Source organism: Ursus americanus, chromosome 7 (genome assembly GCF_024610735.1).
Source record: "Ursus americanus isolate L20-20 chromosome 7, mUrsAme1.1.p, whole genome shotgun sequence".
NCBI lineage: Eukaryota > Metazoa > Chordata > Mammalia > Carnivora > Ursidae > Ursus > Ursus americanus.
Window position 1 is genome coordinate 41,458,867 of NC_142133.1, and position 22,621 is coordinate 41,481,487.

Below are 22,621 nucleotides of genomic sequence, written 5' to 3' on the forward strand. Positions count from 1 at the left end.
CAGATTTTAATTTTGATGACCTTGGCAGTTCTTTTTGGTCAGTTGTTTTTTTGAATGAAGCTTTAAGTTACATTTTTCTAATGGAAGACCACAGAAATAAAATGCTATTCTCATGGTTATCAACTATTATGATTTATCATGCTATCAACATGATTTATCACTGGTGATGTTAGCCTCGGTTGCTTGCCTGAGGTAAAGTTTGTGAAGTCTCTCCACTGCCAAGTTACTTTTTCTCCCCTTTCCGCACTTTCCCCTTTGGAAGTAGGTCACTAAGGCCAATCTCATACTGCAGGAATGAGGAATTAAGCTTCTTTTACTTGGTGTGTGGGGAATGTCCACAATAAATATTTGGCATTCTTCTGTAGGGGAGATTTGTCTCTTCTATCATACATTTATATTTATTTACTGTATCCATTATTTATATCAGTTTGGATTTATTTTATACTTCAGGTTATGATTTAATATGTTATTTATTTGGTTGCTCCAACTGTTTCAGCTTTGTCCATTGAAAATTCTTTCAGGTTGACTCCTGTGTCCCATTGAGATGCTTCCAGTGTTTTATATTTTGAGCACTTTCTTACTTTCTGGCATTAAAAGATCCTCCAGGCTTATTTTGTATATTTCCTTCTCCAGCCCTAGAATCAACCATTTCCCCAAGGATTTCTGATTCCTTTTCTTGGAGAATGGTATTAGTAACCAAGATCTGGGCACAGGTTGAGCATTTTTTTCAATTACAATTTCTGATTATTTACAGCACAGAAGATCACTATTGATTTTTATATATTGATCTTATAATTATCAATATGAGATCTAAACTGTTATGTGTATGTTATTCTGCACAAAATAGTTGATTTTCGATATGAATAATATTATTTTGACAATTTTAATTCTTCCTTCCAATTCTTATACCTTTTACTTTTTCTAAAAAGTAGCATCTCCAGGACAATGCTAACCTGTAGTATCTTTGTCATATATCTGACTTTAAATGAATGTTCTACTACTTCCTGTAAAGTGCTATGTTTTCTACAAGTTTCTGATAATGCTACTTCTCAGGTTAAAGAGAAAATTTTCTATCTCCAAACTGCTAAGAAAAGTGAATAAATCTTATAGGCATAATGAATATTATCACATGATTTTCTGAATGTATGGAGAAGATCACATGGATTTTTTAATCAGTACAGGATAAATTACATAAATCAATTTTCAGATACGCATCCCTGCCTGTCTGAGACATACTTCTTCGGTCAGGATATATTTATTTTTTGATTGCTTCACAGAATATGCTAACACTTTATTTTGTATTTTTGCATCTCTTTTCTTGAAGTAAAAATTAACCTACTAACCTTTTATTTTATTTTTTAAAAAGATTTTATTTATTTATTTGAGAGAGAGAGAGAACGTGCACAGGAGCGGGGGGAGGAGCGGAGGGAGAAGCAGACTCCCCGCTGAGCAGGGAGCCCAACTTGGGACTCAGTCCCAGGACCCCTGGATCATGACCTGAGCCAAAGGCAGCCAGTCAACCGACTGAGCCACCCAGGCACCCCAATCTATTAACATTTTAACAATTTTGAAAAAAAAATTCAATCTCTTTAATGTCTGTATTCCTACCAGAATTTTACATCTTTTAAAAATATTTTGATAATTTGGGTTGTCCTACAGAAGTCTACTTTGCCCAAGTTTTCAGATTTACCAGCTTATAATTATGCACAATAGTCATTTAGAATTTTAAAAACTATTTGTAATTATATTATCTACTTCATTGAAATGTTATTTTGTTGCTCTTTCAATCTTCTCCCCTCCTTTGTAATTCTGCCATATATTTTTCTATTTTACTTTTCAAATAATTTTTGAGGGTATTAATTATTCTGTATATTTCAATTCATTTTCTGCTTTATTAAATCTGCTTTTATCATTTTCTTCCTACTTTGAGGGTATCCCCTCTCTTTGCAATAAATAAAATTAATGATTTTCTATCTCTATTCTAATATATTTATAGTTATAATTTTTATTTAAAAGCCTGCTTTAAATTCATTCCACATCTGTAAATAAGTCAAATAAGTGAAATAAGTGAAAAATACATCTTATTGTTTCAATATATATCATTTCTAAATTTTTTTATCTAAATTTTTATCTAAAGTGTGTATGTATATGTATATGTTTGTCTTTTAAAAATTTCTCCATATATTATGTTTCAGGAGCTTTCATATCTTTTTCTGGATAATTGGTGCATCGAGAACATGCTTTATATATTTTAAACTACTGAGTATTTTGAGACTTTTTTTTGTACCCTGGGATCTGATCTGGTGTTAAAAGTTCCCCAGATGCTTGGATTCAATCTGCATTCTTTCAGATGTTGAGGTAAAAGTTTCTTGCTGTAATTGTGGTAGCTTTGTATGTTCTGAACCAGCCCGGGCTTTACAGCCAGGCTTACTGGGTGTATCTGGATTCAAGCATGGCTATATGTGTGAGCTCAGACTGAGCACTTAAACCTTCACCCACTTCAGTGTCCTCCTGTGTACAATGAACCTTCCTGTCTGGTTTTAATAAGTAGTGAGCAAATTAATGTGTGTGAAGTACCTATAGGCTTGCCTGGAATATATCGGGAGACATAGCGTTTGCCATTACACATTTCAAGGGCTCAGAAAAATATTCTTCCTTTTCTCATTATGCATAATGATGTTCTTTGTCACCACAAAATGCTTTTTTCCTCATTTTGTCTAATGTTGCTCTCATTTATATGTAACTGCTTCCTATATTTTCCCATTTTTTGGTTTTTAATCTATTTTAATTTTATATTGTTCAGAGGTGTCTTTTTAAAAGATACATGTATACATACACACATTTCCATTAAGTATGTATTTTTATCCTTTAAGAGTAGATTTTTTTTTGCCCTATTTTGATTACTAATATTTTCAGATTTATTTTTGCTCTATCCTGTGCTTCTCTGGTCAGTGCCTACTCATTTCCCCCCTTTCCTTTCTGGATATATATTCATTGATGGAATTTTCTTTATTAATTTTTATTCCCTCTCTTTCTTTTCACTGGTTTGGAAGTAATAGCTTATGTGCTTTTAATGTTTATGCGTATATTTTTAACACGAATATTCGGCATGGTGATATCTAGGAGAATACAGAACTATACTCTCCCTTCTGTTAACATCTGGCATGTAGATTAGTTTAACCCCAGCGGCTCTTCTCACACACGGCATGTTATTATTGTCCTTCATTTTACCTCCACCTTGAATTTAATCTCCTCCACTAGTTCCTGCTATTAATATTGATATATACAGTTAATTATACATAGATTTCCCTACATGACTATCAATTCCTTTGCTCATAATTGTTTTTTTCCTGTGTTTTCTAATGAGTTTTTTTTTCCTTCTTCTTGAATTATACCTTTGTGGTAGTTCTTTGGAAAAGGGATAAACTCTACCTTGTTTTATCTTTTATTTTGTCGTCTTTGTTCAGTGGTAGTTCATCTGGCTGGCAGTTATTTTTCTCAACAAGTTAAAAGTATAATGTCACTGTTTCCTGACCTTCATGCTAAAGGTGGGGATTCTGCTCTCAGTCTCATTGTTATTAATTTGTAGTGGATGTATCTTTTACTTCTAGTGACTTTAAAATTTTTCATTTCATGTCTGATAGTCTACAGTTTCATAAGAGCGTGTTTATATGCAGATAGCAAGGAACAAAAGGGCATCTGTGGCCCTCATTTCATTGGGTAATATTTTTTTAAGCCAGCACACTATGAAGTTATAATTCTTAGCAATCATCTTTAAACTTAAGGCTAATTAAGTAATATGCTTAAGATATAACAAGGGCAAATATTCCATGGAAACACATAATTAGGCTAAAAAACATCCTTTGTATATTAAATTTTCTAAGATTTTTATTGTTATAGATTGACTTTAAGAAACACTACCAAATATTGGCAAGGTTTCAGTTAAATGTAAAACCTCATGCATAACTGAGGAGATAACAGTCATTAAAACATATCTTTAGGGCAATTTGGGAACATATGGAAAAAGCTAAAAATATATTCATATAAATTAACCCAGGAATGCAACATTTTTTTTTAAAGATTTTATTTATTTATTCGAAAGAGATAGAGACAGCCAGCGAGAGAGGGAACACAAGCAGGGGGAGTGGGAGAGGAAGAAGCAGGCTCCTAGCAGAGGAGCTTGATGTGGGGCTCGATCCCATAATGCCGGGATCACGCCCTGAGCTGAAGGCAGACGCTTAACCGCTGTGCCACCCAGGCGCCCCAGGAATTCAACTTCTAATAATTTTTCATAATGATAATTTTATTCAGTGGACTATGAAAAAATATATACAACACAATTTTTAATAAAATAGCAAACTTAAACTTGAATTACTATGCTTAAAACTTAACAGCATGTCTATATAATGGGGTGCTTATATGGCTATTAAAGTAATGTTTCCAAGGAACTTCAGGTGAGAGGAGATATGTCCCATTAAGAAAGTTAGTTTATAAGACAATATATACAATGAGGTAAAAATATAGTCAAACTGATTAAACATAAGAAGTGAATAAAATACAGGGCGCCTGGGTGGCTCAGTCGGTTAAGCATCTGCCTTCAGCTCAGGTTGTGATCCTGGGGCCTGGGATTGAGCCCGCATGGAGCCCGCATGGAGCCTGCATGGAGCCTGATGGGCTCCCTGCTCAGGGGGGAGTTGGCTTCTCCCTCTGCCCCTCCCCCACCACCCTGGCTCGTGTGTTCTCTCACTCTCATGCTCTCTCTCTCCCTCTCAAATAAATAAATGAAATCTTTTTCAAAAAACAAGTGAATAAAATACACTAACAAGTGGCAGATTTAGTATTTGGATATTATGAATATTAAATTTTTTTTTTGAAATTTCTAAGCTTTTTACATGAATTACCCTCATGATTAGGTAAAGCAATTATTTTGAATGGGAGGAACACAAAAAATACAGTAAAAGTAGATGTAAACCAAGTATTTGTAGTAGAGAGTATAAATCATTAGTATGAGTTTCTGACAACACCAAAGAAAGAGAGATTTCTAATTTAGAGATTTCAGCCTTAGAACAGAGTAAGATTTTCTAAGCATGGTATATACACAAAGGCAGAAAAGGAACTATTGATAAATTTGATTACATAAAGTTTTAAATCTCTTATATAGATAATATAATTAACCAAGCTGAAGGACTATTAACAAATCAGAAAAAACTGACAACCATATGACAGCAAGAGGGCAAAATGTTTTAAAACAAAACACCTCTTAGAAATAAGAGAAAGTCAGACCAGTAGCAGAATTGGCATATGCAAATAGCCAATAAGCATACAAATCTGCAATATCACTCATCAGGAAATAAATGCAAATGATAATAAACACATACCATTTCTCTCCATATGGCAAGTAAAAATGAAAAAGGTTGTTAATAAGTTAATGTGGGTAGGAATTTGGAAAAAGAGTTGATTCTTTCAGTGTTTTGATGTACATGCAATTTGTCCTAAACTTTAGGTAGATTGGTTAGTGGTATTTTCAAAAAAACAATATTCAATAAACTCACTTCTAGATATTTACTCTATAGTCATGCATACATACTTTTGCACAGAAAAAGAATGTTTAAGATCATTCTTAGTTTCTTATGATAGGATGATGGACTTTTGAAAAAAAGCAATGTATATAATTTATAATATAATATGCAACATATAACAATAGAAGGCATTTTACTTTCTCAATTAGAATAATAAACTATAGGATATATTTTTTCCATATTGTTATCATGTGATATGAATATCTATTTAGATATTTTCAGAGTGAGAATATTTGTGTGAGGAGAACATTTTTCTAGACATTTTCTGTCTTTTTTTTTTTTTTTTAAGATTTTTTGAGACAGAGAAAGAAAGAGCACATAAGGGGGGTAGTCAGAGGGAGAGGGACAAGCAGACTCCCTGCAAACAGAGTGCCAGACAGAGGGCTCGATTCCAGGACTCTGAGATCATGATCTGAGCTGAAGCTGGATACTTAACTGACCAAGCCACCCAGGTGCCCCTCTACTGTCTTTAAAGTCATGGTAAAGACTCATGTATCAGGTTTATTATATACTCTGAAGATTCTTCATGTTGAATCTGTGGCATACATGAAAATATGGCAGCATTTTTCAAGCTAAATATAAAATATTAAAATATGCTTTGTTCTCTCAGCAGATATTTTATCACCGATTAACATGCTTAATTTATTTGAACGCTTTCTAACCTAAAGGAAGAAAATGTAATTTATTTTTAACCATGTATATTCTCCCAGGAAGCTCACCGCTGTCAGCATCAGCTAGCTATGGGCTCAGAGAAAGTGCCTGTGGTATCCTTAAAACAACGGATTCTTGAGTCAACTCCCAGAGATTACGAGTCAGTGGTTCTGGAAGATGCCCAGAGGCCTAAATATTTCCCAAACATCCTGTGTGATTCTGGGGCAGGCACCCACAGACTCTACTGTGAAAAACATGGGCAGTAGTAGTTGTCCTTTACATAAGTCCTGGCAATGTTAATCCATTTTTATTACCCCATCATCAGCCTCACGAGGTATGCAAAAATAATCAGGAACATATTCTCACAACAGTGGCCACAGAATGACCTTTTACCTAAAACTGTGTAAGTCAGAAATCATGCCACTGCTGTATATTCTCCTCACATTGTCGTAGATTAGAATAAAGCGATCTCATTAAAAACAGAGGGGAATGTTTCGTTTAAATTGAAATCTAAGTATACAATAGATCTAATCTCAGAATGGGCTGACTGGTAAAGTACTATCCATAGCAAACCCACATCTATTGTAACTTTAGACATTATCTTATTACATCTTATTACATGGTTGCTTTTGCTATTGAAGAAACTGATTTGAATAGAACCCTGGTACAATACATCCTCTGCTAAAAAAAAAAAAAGAAGGCAGATTCTCCATTTGGAAAAATAAACTGTGAAATTCCCTCAGTTCCTAATTTTACTGCTTTCATGTTCGCAAGGAATAGGGAGAACATTTGAGCTATTTCTGCACTTCGAATTAAGTTTTGGATATTATACCAATTTCATGTTTCATAACTTAATGTCAAATGACTGAGAAAACTAGAGATCTTGTTAACTACACAAAAAGCACTGATAGTTTATTTTTTTATTATTTTTTATAAGATTTATTTATTTATTTTTTTAGAGAAAGAGAAGGTGTGAGTGGAAGAAGGGGTAGAGGGAGAGAGAGAGAGAAGCAGACTCCCCACTGAGCATGGAGCCTGATGCAGGGCTCCATCCCAGGACCCTGAGATCACAGCCTGAGTCGAAATCAACAGTCAGATGCTTAACTAACGGCACCACCCAGGCACCCCAAAGCAGTCATAGTTTTAAAAACCTTTATCTTAGATTTCATACATTTCATATTGCATCCCATATTTATTAAAAATTACCTTTCTCATCCCTACTCTGTCCCTTTTTAAATCATCTTGCTTTCTCTCTCTTCTCCCAGTTACTTTTTCCCTATGAGGCTCTCTGTATTCTTCGTACCACTGTTTGGATTTTCCACGAAGGCCTTCTCATGACTTTCTCATTCCTTATTCTTTTCTTCTCTGCTATTCTGAGAATCACAGCTCAGAGTCTACTTCTTAATGCTTTGCTTTTTATATTACACACAAAAGTCAGTCTAAGAGCTGGTAACCTAGATGTCTGCAACTTCGTAATTCTAGTTACTATAAAAAATAAATATGGTCAATAATTATTGAGCCTTATATGTATGTGTGCCAGCCACTGTTCTAAGCAATATATATATGCTATCTCATTTAACCAACACAAAACTCTGATAGTCCCTTGACAAAGATAAAGAACTTGAAGCCCAGAGATACTAATCACTTGCTCAGTTTCACACAGTGTATAAGCTATAGAGTTGGGGTGTTAGCTCTGCCACTCTGATTCTGGAATCACTAATAGTGATTTCTCAAAGAGTGCACTGTTCCTGCAAGACCAGCATCAACATCACCTTCAAATTTGTCGGAAATGTAAATAAGCAGATCTACTCCAGATTTATGGAATCAGAAACTCTGTGTAGACTTCAGTCTGTGCTTTGACAAGCCCTCCAAGAGACCTGATGCAAGCTAAAATATGAGGACCACTACATTCAGCTGCACTGCCTCAGGGCTTAATTTAACAAGAGGTGGATGTAAATGGATGACAGATATGCTAGAATAAATATGCTACTGTTGGTTGTTTTACTATTACTTTTAATATTTGTATTTTGATAAACAACATGTTTTACAATTCACTATATCAGCTGTTCAACTAAGGACTTAATATTCATTAAGACTTTTCAGTATACAAGAAGGTAGCCTTATGAAGGAGCAAGAAACGAATAAGACATTGTCATTTCCCTCAAAGATCTGGTGATATAATTAGGGAGATAAAAAGAATACAAAACAGGGATCACTAAAAACAATATATATACTTTGATGGCTTAGTTTAGAATGTGATGTCTTGAATTAGAAAAACTGGGTTTGAATCCTTATTCCAACATTGATGAGCTGTGTGACTTTATCCAAATTATTCGACTGTTCCAATACCCAGTTTCTCAATCTTCCTTGAAAGAATTTAACAAATTAGGTCACTATGAGAAAGTGTTTTGTACAGTGATGAACAGATATTAAATTCCCAATAAATGTTAATCATCACCACTTCTCCGGCTACTAATAGAAATTGACCAGACGAGAAGATCACTGAGGACTGGTGTGGTGTGTTCAAGAAGTTTAAACAAAAGATAGGACCTAAGTTCAGCCACATCTGTCTTTATCTCCTTTTGGTGAAAAGGAAAAGAAGTTGGTAAAAAGAGGAATTTGAAAGAATATTTCTAGGAAAGCGAATAAACCAGTTTTGATGGGGGCAACGGATTGGTGAAGGAATTAGGTGAAGACGGAGCAAACTCAGATTTCAGGTTAATATATGTGGGCTTTATCTTACTACAAAGTAAAATTCATCTCCACGAAGGACAAATTTCACATGTCATACATATCATACATGCTAGAGCAAAACTATAAAATTATAATTCTCCAGTCATAGGCATTGACAAAGATCTAATAATCCCCAATTATACTGGACTTCTTTTAATCCTCTAAATGCCACACCCGGTGAAAAGGCCTCAAAGAAAGGAAGCATGAAGTGAAGAATGAAAACACTGTAAGGTAAAAAAAAAAAAAAAATCACGTTGGGCAATGCGTTTTAAGAGGTAACACTCACAGTAGGATCTCGGTAGGCTAAAATTTGAGCCTGAGAAACAGATCAAGAGATAATAGAAAATAGATTTCTTCAAAAGGGACCAGAGTAGATTGCACTCTAATGACCCATCTGATTTTATAAATTCCATTAATAATACTAACTGTACATTTCTCAACCTTTTATCCTTAGGGCTTAGCCAAAATTAAGTTAACTAACAACAACATTAACAATAGGCAAGGGAATAGAATTGTGTTTACCGTGGTTCCAAAGAGATTTCTGAAGTAGATTCACTGGTAAAGAACAAATCCTCTTAGCTATTGTTGGCTTTGAAAATGTTTGTGTAGTATAATTCTTTGCTCCTCGATTAACTCTCTCATTGACTACTTGGGCAGCTGTCCTATGGCAATCATGAGCTTTGAAACAGGAGTAGTTTTCTAACAAAAAACTTGAGGTTGAATAAGCATGCTTTATTTTATTCTTAAAATGATCAGAAAGATTACTTTAAAACATGCTTTGGAAAGGTATGAACCTCAAACTCTCTCACTCCACTGATAATACAAGATATACCAAGCTAATCAGTAAACTCCAATCTTAAAAATAAATACCTAGAATATATTTATAATGTTACATATTAAAATTTGAAGTTCTGACTTAGAAGATAAACTGATTATTTCAAGAGAAAATATTTGAAGATATGCTATGGAACCTAGTTCCTCATCAAGTTGTCCTAAAACTACTAAAAGACAAAAAGAGAGGAAATAATGGTGTTAGAGTGGTTATTTCAATAAGTTATCAGATATGTGTAAGTGACTGATTTTGTAAATCTATAGATCTATTTGGTCTTAATTTAGCACATTTATATAGTGAACATTACTGCCTTTTAACAAGTTGATTATGTAAATTCGGTGCATCTAATAAGTCAATAGAACAAAGAAATTTGTAATCAGAAGGTGGTTATTACGACCACTTCATTTTAAGGCCTCATATATTTATTTCTCAGTGTGCTATACTGGATTTAAACCCCAGTGCTGTTATGGAATGATTTTATGACCAAGAAGCAGGTCATATTCCTGTATGAACATTAAATTTCCTTAACTGTGCAACTGAGGATAGTACGATATTCCTCATAGAGCTGCTTTAGGAATTAGAGCAAAAGTATATATGAAAATGCCTAGAATATAATGAGCATTTAATAGATGTTAGATATGACTAGATTTGGTTGGTTATGTCATCTTTCTGCTTTTTCCTTAAGAAAGAGGAAATATACTAATTTGTATAATCATGTTGATTTATACACGAAGGTGAATTTTCTAAGTTTTCTTGTTTTTGAATTTGGTTTGTTTATGAGGATTTCTGGTGGAGAATTCTCCATGGATCCCACATGTTCCTTCCTGTTTCTAAGCAAAGTGCAGGTTTCTTTGCTGTCTAAGATGTCTCCATTTTGGGCAAAGTTGTACAGGTTTGCAAATTAGCCCTCTTTAAAAGATTGGAGCTGGGCTGTCTGGGTGGCTCATTCGGTGAAGCGTCTGTCTTTGGCTCAGGTCATGATCCCAGGGTCCTGGCATCGAGTCCCGCATTGGACTCCATGCTCAGCAGGGAGCCTGCTTCTCCATCTGCCTACCACTTCCCCTGCCTGTGCTCTCTCTCTGACAAATTAATAAATAAAATCTTTAAAAAAATAAAAAAATAAAAGACTGGAGTTTCCTAAGCTTGTTTCTTAGCTGTCACACAAACTGATTGCTTATTCATCACCAAGCTGGACTTCCTATTATCCCAGGGGGTATCAGGGGCAAAAGAAGCATATGAACATGAAGCTTATGCTGCGTGCAGTGCCTTGAGTCCTCATGCACCTTCTGCCAGCTCCCATGAAGGCGTGGCAGGCTAACCTGTTAGCTTGCACTAAGGTAACCTCTCGGGCCCTTCACAGTGCTTGACAAGGACTAGCTTACCTAAAGGGAAGTCATTCCACCTGATGAGATAAATTACATAAAAACTAGGGACGTGGTAATGAGTTGGAAAGCATAAGGCTAATAGTTAATAAAATTACTCCACCGTGTTATGCTTTTGAATAGAGATGATCATATCAAAATATCCTCAAACTTGCATTACATACTACTTCACTTGACAGTGAAACAAAAATATGATACAGTATATTTGCAATGGTTCTCTACTTGGTATTTTCACAGGACCTGGGGTTAGATCAGGTCCTTGTTCTTTTTCTGCTCAAATTACTCTTTTGCTGCAGCTGTTTTGTCCCTGACTAGATGAAGGCCTTTGTTGTTGCTGTGTGGTAAATTGATTTACCTGACGGTGTAATGGAAGACTAAGGGACATGCCCACCTTCAGGAAAGGAAAAGTCAGATTAGTAACTTCAGTTTTCACAAAAATAAAAAAAGTAAGGGTTTCTGAAAGTGAACAGTCATTCAAGTCTTGTGTGTAGAGAAGTGAATGAAATGAATCTTCACAGAAAAGATTGGATTAGATATAGAATGTTAAAGCTGAATCAGACCATAAATATAATCTAGTCCAAGTCTAGAGAGATGCGGTCACTTGTCCAAGGTCACACTGTGCAGTTGGTGGCACACAGATCTCTTAAGTACAAGGCCAGCATATTATTTCTCTACACCAGACATTCAAAACTGTGACAGCAATACAGATGGAGCTGGCAGCCCCTGGTCTGGGGAAAATAAATCTGAGAGAGTTTCTCTTTCTCATGCACGGTCTTTCCCTTTCATTTCTGTGGGGCCGTTATTATTCCTTCATGCAGTTGTGTTACAGTTCATGTAATGTAAGCGTTTTGAGATTTATAAATACTATTTCTCACCAAGGCTAATCTATAAAGTTTCTATCTCTATTACAATTATTTACACACCAAATGATTTTTAGTGAATGTTAAAGAGTATTAGCTATGAAATAGTAGGAATCAGTTTGGTGTCAATTGTATTTCAAATTTGGAACTTAGTTGGATGTTTTCTCTTTTTGTCAACATTTCCCAAAGCAGGCATCTTAGCGGATGTTTTTTATGTCACTAATTCATTATGCCATTAATTCATTTCAGTGAATTAAATAAATACATAAATGAATATGCAACATAGCAAATATTTATATGTGCTATTTTATATAAATATTCATACTTCATTGCATATATATTTTAGTTTAAAATTCCATATATAAATAGAAGGGTTTTATAAACAGTCATTTAGGTGACATAAATACCAATTAATATAACTATTTCATTAGAAGTTAGAACATATCACCAAATTCCAAGGATATAATAGGTTTTATAGAGTAAGGTTCTGAACTATGGAGGATTTCCCACAAGTCCATCAATATACTGATGTACTCACAAGTATCTTAAAATTTATTTAAAAAAAAAGTGTAATTGAGCATGAAAAAAAATACTATGTAAAAATTTTAAAGTATTAGTGTTTAAATGGGTGTCAATCATGCTGGCATTCCAAACAAAATTACATTTTTAAAAGATTTTATTAATTTATTTGAAAAAGAGAGAGAGAGAGAGCACGCACAAATGGGGGGTGGGGCAGAGGGAGAGGGAGAAACAGACTCCCCACTGAGCAGGGAGCCCAATGTGGGCCTGGATCCCAGGACCCCAAGATCATGACCTAAGTAAGCCTAAGGCAGATGCTTAATGGGCTGAGCCACGCAGGTGTCCCTAAATTAATTACATTTTTATTGTAACTATATTTTAACACACTTACAGAAGAAGAGAGTTAAGAATTCAAAGAGCTGAAAACTGCTTGGTTTGGTTCCAAAAAGAAATTTGGAAAATCTAAGGGACTGAATTACTTATCAAACTCTACCTGCAGGAAAGGTACTGAAGATCTTCCTAAAGCCAGGACAAAAAAAAAAAAAAAGAAAAAGGTGAACAGAGTTGTGATAAGGTAGAACCATCCAACTATGTTAAAAAGCCAAAAGTAACTAGTAGGTGGGTAATTCCAAACAGGTGATTATCAGGTGATTATTTACGCCTCACCTCTGTTTAGATAGAGAACCAAATCACAAAAGCGATTTAAAAGGCCTTGATATTTGTGAATCCTTCTGTGCTATCTGATTAGCAAAGTCAATTGGTACTTTAAATCTATTCCTGGGTAATCATCTTATAAAGATTGATACTTTCTTATATTCAAACTACCTACCACCAAAAGGTACTTAAAACTTCTATTTCAAGACAATATTGCTGAATGAGCTAACAAACCCCTGCCTGTCCCATCACACCACGAGAAGAAACAATTCTCTGCCTGAACAAAATACAAAGAAGAGCCTCCTTTCCTTTCCTTCCTTTCCCTACCTTCCTTCTTTCCTTACCTTCCTTCTCTCCTTACCTTCTTCTCTCCTTACCTTTCTTCTCTCCTCACCTTCCTTCTCTCCTCACCTTCCTTCCCTCCTCACCTTCCTTCCCTTCCTTCCCTTCCTTCCTCTCCTTCCTCCTTCCCTCCCTTCCTCCCTTTCTCCCTTCCTATACTAGGTTTTGTGAATTCAGTGGGGAGCCTTTATGGAAATCATCATTAGGAAGCAAAGACAGTTCAATAACTATATTGGTGCTACCTGGCTAAGAGGGGTCCCTGCTCTGAGTCTTGGGCTTTAGAGGGCTCAGCATATCACAAACACATGTCCTAAAGAACACAGCTGCCTTGTCACTCAGAATCTAGCATTCAGGTCCAGCACAGGAAAACTCTTAATTTTAAACATCCACTTTCATAATAATACTGTTTAGACGCCAGGAAACACCTCTTCACATTTCAGCCCTATTCCTTTTAAACATGAAACAACTTTAACCGAGTGCTATAAAAATTTGTGTGTTGTATGGCATTGGGAGATGGATGATATTTTGGACACTGTTGGGAGAACTGAGCAGGGGATGGGTTTAGCTGAGAGATAATAACATGTATTTACTTCTAACATTAGTTTGAAGGTAATAGCTTCTTGCATATTGAACTATCATTTCCCAGAAAGGTGGAGCATACATTATTTTTTCTTATTATTTCATTTTGTGCTTCCAGGGTTCCTCACACATCACTGACATTTTCATACAAGGTGTACAAAGCAGTTGGGAATAATTTTTCAGTACAAAATAATTCAAATTATTGGTAAATTAGTATATAAGAAGGTTCATACATAATATGTGTGAAGTGTGATCCCTGTTCTTAACATTGGAAACCAGAATATTCTTTATACTCTAGAAAGATAAAATTGCAAATAGTTTTATTATAAAAAATGTTATAAATTTGACTTGTTTTCAAAAGCTAAAAAGAATGATCTAGATATAGACATCATTTATAATTTTGATTTATAGTAATTAAAATTAAGAGACAAATTATAAAATATAATTTTTAATAATTTAGAAGAAAAATGTCATTGTTTTAAGAAAATTTTGATTATATTTTAATCTTTGTTAAAATACATCCAATTCTATATACTTTGTAAACAAATCCTATTTTAATTTTTAATCCCTTTGGGCATTGAAAATGAGTACAAAGACTGTTAGAGAAATAGGAAATTCAAAAATGCAATACTGAGAAGAAAAAAAACCCTGAAAACAAAAGGAAATATATAATCTTCAGAGAGGCCGCCTGTTTAAATTTTTAAGAACTTGAGACAGTGAAATGGAGCATATTTTTGTGGAACATGACCCACTTAAAATTGCAATCAGGACATTACAAATTCTTTATTAATGAATATTTAATTACTTAATTAACTGATCGAAACAGTGAAACCGAGCAAAAAAAAAATATTCTCATGAAATCCACTGCTTGAATAGGTCAGATGATAGCTTTATAACTTTATATTCTTTACTAGTTGAAGATTTAATTACCCATAGAAACAATAGAAATATATGTGTGTTCCTATTTGCATATATTGCTTGTGTATGCATAAAATGTCTCTGGAAGGGCACTTGGGGAAACTGACAATGGTTATCTTGGGAAGGGAAGTAGGTGACTGGGTGGATGGAGCAGACGCTCTTTATACTTTCTGAACATTGTGTATAAGCTACCTATTAAATTATAAATTGTTTTTAAATCAAAATTTTTTAAAAAGGTCTTGGTTAAAAGTAAGGAAATTCTCAGGTCATGTTAGTTCACTTCTGTCCTCAATGAAAAAAAAAAAAAGATTTCAGCCTATAATTCTATACAGTATTTAAACAAGTAATTGGATGTCACTTACCTAGCCTGTTAAGAACTGTGTTGCCAATGAATAATCAAAGGTGGGCAAAACACAAAGGGTGACTAAGAGCCTTATTTAGTTTTGCTGCTATAGCTTTTCAAAAACACTCTCATTTCATCTGACCTGCTGCCCTGATACATTATTAAACTAAAGAGCTCTGTCTTCATTCAACATACTTTAAAAATGTGTCAAACAGTGTGCATTAAGTTAAAAAAGACACAGTCCCTTTTCCCAGTGCACAGAGTCAACCAAGGGTACTAACGGGGAAAAAGGCAATTGCAGCATTATTTGATAATTGTTAGAAAGTGCTAAAACTGGAACACTAAGAGAAAAGGCACATAACTCAGATTGGTGAGCAGGAGCTAACCCAAGGAAGAAGGGAAGGTTGGGGAAGATCTTTTCAGGCAGAGGATTCAAGACAGAATGAGGTTCACTGTAGGTGGAGTTTAATTCACAATGAATAAACTGGAGAGGAAAGCAGGTCCTAGATCACCCAAGGCTTTCCTGTGCATTATTTACTAAGTAGTTTAAATTTTATCCAGAGGGCTCTGGGGAACCATTGACCACTTTTTCACAGGCAAGTCACTGTGATCAGATTTGTGTTTTAGAGCAATCACTTTTGTTACAGGATGAAGAACAGACTGGCCAGGGACGATTAGGAGGCTGTTGGAATTATTATAGTTGGAATGATTATGGTCTAAAGGAAGAAGGCTGCAGCAGAGACTCAGATGAATATAGAGAATTACTTGTTGATTAACCTGTTTTAGGGTTGACACATTGGAGATTAGTGGGCTTCCTACAGTCCAGGTTGCCATATTTATCAAATAAAAATACAGGATGCCCAGTTAAATGTGAATTTTAGATAAACAATTTATTGACGTAACATGTCTCGTGTAACTTTGGGACATTATGCTAAAAAAAGTATTCATTTTTTTTAAATCTGAAATTCAAATTTAACCAGGAGTCCCATATTTAATCTGACAACCACACTGCAATGAAGTATTGGATACGGTACAACATTCAGGAACCCCTCTATCTTCTATCACAGATAAAAGTTTATGTTTCATTTAACACAACTCATAATTTTAAATCAAGAATACCAGAAAAATCAAATCTAGGGTAAGAAAAGACTGGAGGAAAGGAAAATTAATTGTGTAAAAATAAAATCAATTTGAATAAAAAATTCAAGGAACTTATCTTTATGCTGTTATAATATGTCTGGATCTCATCCAGATTCTCATGCAGGAAAGAAAATAATTATTGTGATATTTGTGCCAATCAATTTCACCATATTAGTGTTTTTCTCTGTCTCGTCCTTACTGTCAGTTTTTCCCTTTTGCTTTGGAGGGAAGCGTTACTGAGAATTAATATCTGAGAAAACACTAGTCTTAAACTTTACATATATAAACTCATTTAATTATTAAAGCAATGAATGAGATAGGTATTAATATTATCCTAGCTTTAAGATATCTACTGTGGAACTTTCTAACAAGGCTCAGAAAGGTTAAAAATTTGCCTGAAATCATATTGCTAGATCCCATAGTAGCCAGTGCTTGAATTTAGATCATTTGGACTAAGCTACAGTACCAGTCCCCATGAAAAGACCACGTCATCTACAACTTCTCTCAAGGCTCTTTGGTTAACTTAAAGAATTTTGTAAGTTGACAATTATTAGTAAATTGCTTGGATGCATCCTTCATATTTAAGTTGTTCTCTCTGAAAATCCATTAAATCTAACATAAGCTTGTGTTGATATAATTAAAATGTATTTGCTCCATGTCTATGCACAGAGACAAGACTAGCTGGCCAGGGCTGTTTGCAAAACTTCTATGCTTTAAGTCCACTGGGCCAAGACCTTATTTCAAATTATTTAAAGCACTCACCAAATGTGTGGGTGCTTTAGCATCCACTTAATATCCACTTCAATATTATATCAGTTGTTCTCAGGGTTTTTTTTTTTCTCTTAAATGATTTGGTTTTCCTCCTAATTTTTGCCACTTTTTAAATAATTAGATATAAATGGGTATGTTTTTATGATATTCACTAAGAGACGAGAAGTTGATTTTGCTCATTATTAATCATTTCGTATGTTTCATGTCTTGTAATTGATATTTGTACTAAAACATTTCTTTGAACATTATTAAAATCAGGGTCATGTTTTCAATCACTTAGGTTCTATTATCAGGACATGCGTAATTTTGTTGGTTTATATATGAAAGCCACCAAAATGACTTATCATGTTAACGACTGGTTAACATTTTAAAGGTTGACACATAAAAAAGCCTCACAAACATGTATATGTGTGCGTGTACACACATACATGCATCTATGCATATGTTTTCTACATTTACCTTCAGCAGGAAAGTAATCTCTACAACTACTGAACTCAATAGACTTTGTTTATGCTCTTCTTATGACATTCATCATTTTTTGAGCTTGTATACAAGCTATTTATACATATTTCTCATCTCCCCCAAGAGTTTTACAGGTAGAAACTGTGTTTCATTCATCTTTATATCTCCCACAGTGCCTACGCACAGCTTAGCACACTGTTAGTACTTGTTAAGTGTTTGTTAAATGAATGACAAAAATAAATAAATTTAGTTTACTTGACCCCTCGGTTTAGAAGTATTTTTTATGAAAATGCAGTAAAGCCAGTCCCCATAAAAGCTTTTTTCCCCAGACCTTTTATTTCTTACTGATGTACTTCCTAGACCTTAAACTATTTCTTTAATCAATAAAGCACCATCTCCTACTGCATATGTGAGGTTAACAAGGGATTTAAGATGAAAATAGAAAATACTTGAGATTTATAATCTTGCTTTCTGATTATACAATCCTCTGTATTGTCCAGTGAAGCATAACAATGCCAGTTCCTGATATAGCAACTTAACTGAATAATCTAAGGACGCCAAAGATCAAAAGCTTACTCTATAGAACACCTTCAGAGACTAGTGATAGCTTCACAATAGGCAACTAAAACTCCCTTCCTTTGATATTAGAAGTTGACTGAAATGAACAAAGGTTTATAAAAGTAGAGAAAACTTTCATCAGCACTGCTAATAGAGAAGGAAGACATCCGCTTTTGAAATCTTCAAGGGATCTCTGCTTAATTCGATTAAAATGGAACCAAATTGAAGGGCAGTCATTTGCTTCCTGGGAAAAAACCAAAAGAATCCCATAAATGTGCCTTAATTTTATAATTTTTTCTATTTTAAAGATTTTATTTATTTGAGAGAGAGAGAGAGAGCACGCACATGGGGGGGGGGGCAAAGAGATAGGGAGAAACAGACTTCCTGATGAGCAGGGAGCCCAAGGAAGTCTGGATCCCAGGACCCTGGGATCATGACCTAAGCCTAAGGCAGATGTTTAACTGACAGAGCCACCCAGGTGCTCCAATGTGCTTTAATTTTAGAAAAGTGAGAACTGGAGGGAAAGAATGCAACCACTACTCTAGGAACTTCTTTAGGCATCCTAGATAAGGAAAAAAAAAATATTTCCAAGTTAGCTGAACAGGTAGGCTCAAGGTAAAGGTGGCCACACTAAACCAAAATCAGTTAAGTTTCTGTTTGCTAAGGGTTCCTCCTGATGCTACAGACCCCTCTTTTGATGCTTCTAGCAATGACAGAGAAGGGGGCAGGGCACATCACTCCTTATTTGTGGAATACAGATAAGTTAGAACAGAAAAGCTGGTCCCTGGAAGGATAGAGAAGAAAAGTCAAGTTTCAAAGTAGCCCCACTGGGATCACCCAAAGCAATCCTACTCTTTGGTTTCTGGATTACTGACCCAACCAAATAAAGTTGCATCAGTCAGCTGTTAAACGCCGAAAGGAATATCTTAACAATAGATGTGCTAAGAGTGAAGTGATCCAACTAGTTCATTTACACTATTTTGAAGTGAAAATAAAATAAAAAATATGGACCATTTTCCTCCTTCGATAATAAATGAAAGCAAATGGAACCATGCATTCCCTTCAACAGAAAAGAAAATCAACATTCACGAAATAAAATAGTATAAAATATAAAAACATACTACTCAGGTAATTATTTGTACAGGCTTGACTTCCATTAAAATTATTGAAAAATATGGTCTGTATGCATAGAAGGAAAAGAAAGTTTTGCAAATATACTTGTGACATGCGAAAGTGCAGATATATTTTGTTTCTGGAAGGAAAAAGCCCAGAATGTTTTATTCTTTAATTTGATTTTTTAATCTTTTATTAACAACCTTGGTTAAATTATACCTGTGTCATTAAATATGGAAATCACAAGATTATACTTTCTCCTTAGAATATAGCATGATTACTGTCAAAAGTTATAGGAATTACAGTCACAGGATTAGAAGATTGAGATCAACCTTGACCAAAATGGCCTTCTAATATGTGGGTGCTCAAAACTGTTAAGGTATAGTTTGTGACCGCAAGGGAGAAAGCCACTTTGCTGTCCTGGTGAAAAATTTCCTTGGATAAAGATATAAGACAGTGCTCCTTAAGGAGGAATTATGAAACAGAGAAAGGCCCCTTTCTTGCCAATGAGAATGTTAAAGTCCTATCTTCGGATGTCCTTTGAATAGTACTAAACAGAAACAGAAGTTCCCTCTATTGGGAACTTGAGTTACCTGTGTGATAAACTCAATTTTTGGAAGCATTCAAAAGCAACTGAGTTAGCTATTAATTTAAATTAAGTATTTGTTGTTTTCCTATTTCTCTAAAAGATATGATAAATAGCAAATGACTACCAAAATGGGTATTGTTCCCCAAAACAACTATTTCATTTCTAGAAACCAAGGAACTTCAAGCCCAATTTGAGCATGTAGATACATCTGAAAATTAAAAACATTTTAGAATGTTCTCCATTAAAAGGCACCTGCCGTTCTCAAAGCTGCCCTGGGGATATAGTCTCTTGGGTTAGCTAAATTCTTTTCTTTTCAGCCACTTAATCATATTAAAATATAATAGTATCAATTCAATTCCTATACAAATAATTTTGTGCTTTTCTTAAAACATAACTAACTCTTCCCTTAGCAAGGATGGGGCAATGTTGGAGAGTGCAGATAAAACTGATCACTACGGCTTAACAACGTGTTCCAAGTTTTTAACCTACGGACAGTTAGTAGATCATCTTCTGAATAGCAAGACAGTTGGAGTTGCATATGTCTAAGTTTCTGGGCTAGGTAACAGCTTCCCCTTTCTTTTGGATCACAGTCAGCTGGCGAGAGTTTAGATCCTGACTTTCACTGCCTACCTTTGAGATCTTGAGCAAGTTACTAAAACTGTCTCAGCTCTCTCTTCTGTAAAACAAGCTTATTTATAGCACCTACTAGATTGCATTATTTTCTCTAATATTCAAAATAAATCTAAGTCTTAATTATCATTGATTTTGCCACTATGTTTATCATCTTGGGCTGAATGTATCCATTTCTCTTTTCTTTATATGGGTACATTAAGGAAAATGCCATAGTTCTCTTTTCTTGAAGTTAATCTATCCATGCAAATGATGTACTACAGAATATTTTGTAAGTCGACACAAATAATAAAATAGCATTTATTGAGCAACTATTATCTACTGAGGTCTTTACATGTATTATCTGATTTTAATTGGTAGTTTTATGTTTGGTCTTTTTAAACATCAACTTCCTTTTTAACACTTCTTTCCCTCAGTGTTCACCTCAACCACTGCATAATGGAACTAATGCTTCAGAGGTCCTCATTTATTCAATATTCACTCAACTGAAAAGAGAGTTTTTTATGAAGTATCTATAGTGATCTCTAGAAGTATTCCAGATGATGACGCACGCCAAGTCCACATTCACCCCCAGTTTCTCACTTCCTTCTACAGGTCTCCAGTGTCATCTAGGAGATGCAGATGACCCCAGTTGTTGCCATTCACCCTTTGGTTGACAGTGAAGTACCCCAAAGAGCGTACAAAGGCAAGATTATTTAGAAGATAATTCTCAATATTTCTCAGAGATGCACGCTGTATGTCTCTCCTTTGCCTACTGTAGCATGTCCGAATTTCTAATTGTCCAGGCCCTACAAAATATAATTAAAATAAAATAATAGAAAGGAAAATAAAGAAGAAAGGAGAAAAGACAAAAAGAAAGGAAGAGAATTGGAAAAGAAGGAGGGAGGGAAAAAGAGCAAAAGAGAGAGAGAGAAAACCAAAAACTGAGGTAACAGCTATCTCTAGGGTTCATGTTTTGTGGAAGTTTTTCTGAATAAATCACAGAGGGTGCACACATGATATGCTCTTTCCCTAGCTAAGAAGAAACAACTTCAAATTTCCTTAAAATCCAAGATAGATGACAGATTTTTTTTCTTCATGATAGAGCAAATAATGCATCCTAGATTATGAAAGTTTAAGGAAAAACAGTGTCAGATGTTTATGTTCCACTGACACAGATGATAGGGAGTAAGTTATTTACTCGTGAGACCAAGCAACCTGCACACCAGGTGTTTCCAGAACAACAGATAGAAGAGTTAAGTGATTAAGCAGCATTGTTGCTGCTAGAGTGTTGAGCAACAAAGTCAATTGAAATCAATGACTGAATATATGTTACTTAAGAGAAGGCTATTTATACATAGAAGACAGTACATTGCTACTGTCTTACTGCTATTTTTCACTTTACCCATGGGTAAAGTTATGCACACCAGGAACCTCCAACCTGTGGCTTCCAGTACAGCAAAACACAGTGATTAATAGATGGATTGACTCTTTGATTAGCTTATCCATTCAACAAAAGTTAGTTGAATATAGAGAGTGTGCAATATATTCTGAGAGCTAAACAAATGCAATTTGAACAGATTTTCATATTTCTCAAGTTTCTTTTATCATGCATTGTCTAGTTGATTATCAAAATAAGTATGTGAGGCCATACTAAAATATTCCATTTGCATAATTAATGTGTAAGAACTATAGTAAGAATTCTCATCCTAGAATAAGTTTCAAAATCAACACTGGAACTCAAGTCCTCCGATTCCGCATTTCATGGCCATTGTTCATATTTTCAGTTCTTCCTTATTATGATGTGAGAACCCTCAGGATCTTAGAAACAGGAGGTGGAGGGAAGACCTCTAAGACTGGTTTTTGCTAATTAAACACAGACATCAGCAGACAATGAATCATAGAAAAGATAAGAAATGGCTCACAGGCCAGCACAATGTGATTATAACTTGATCAAATTATTTATCATCTCTAAAAAAGAATCCAC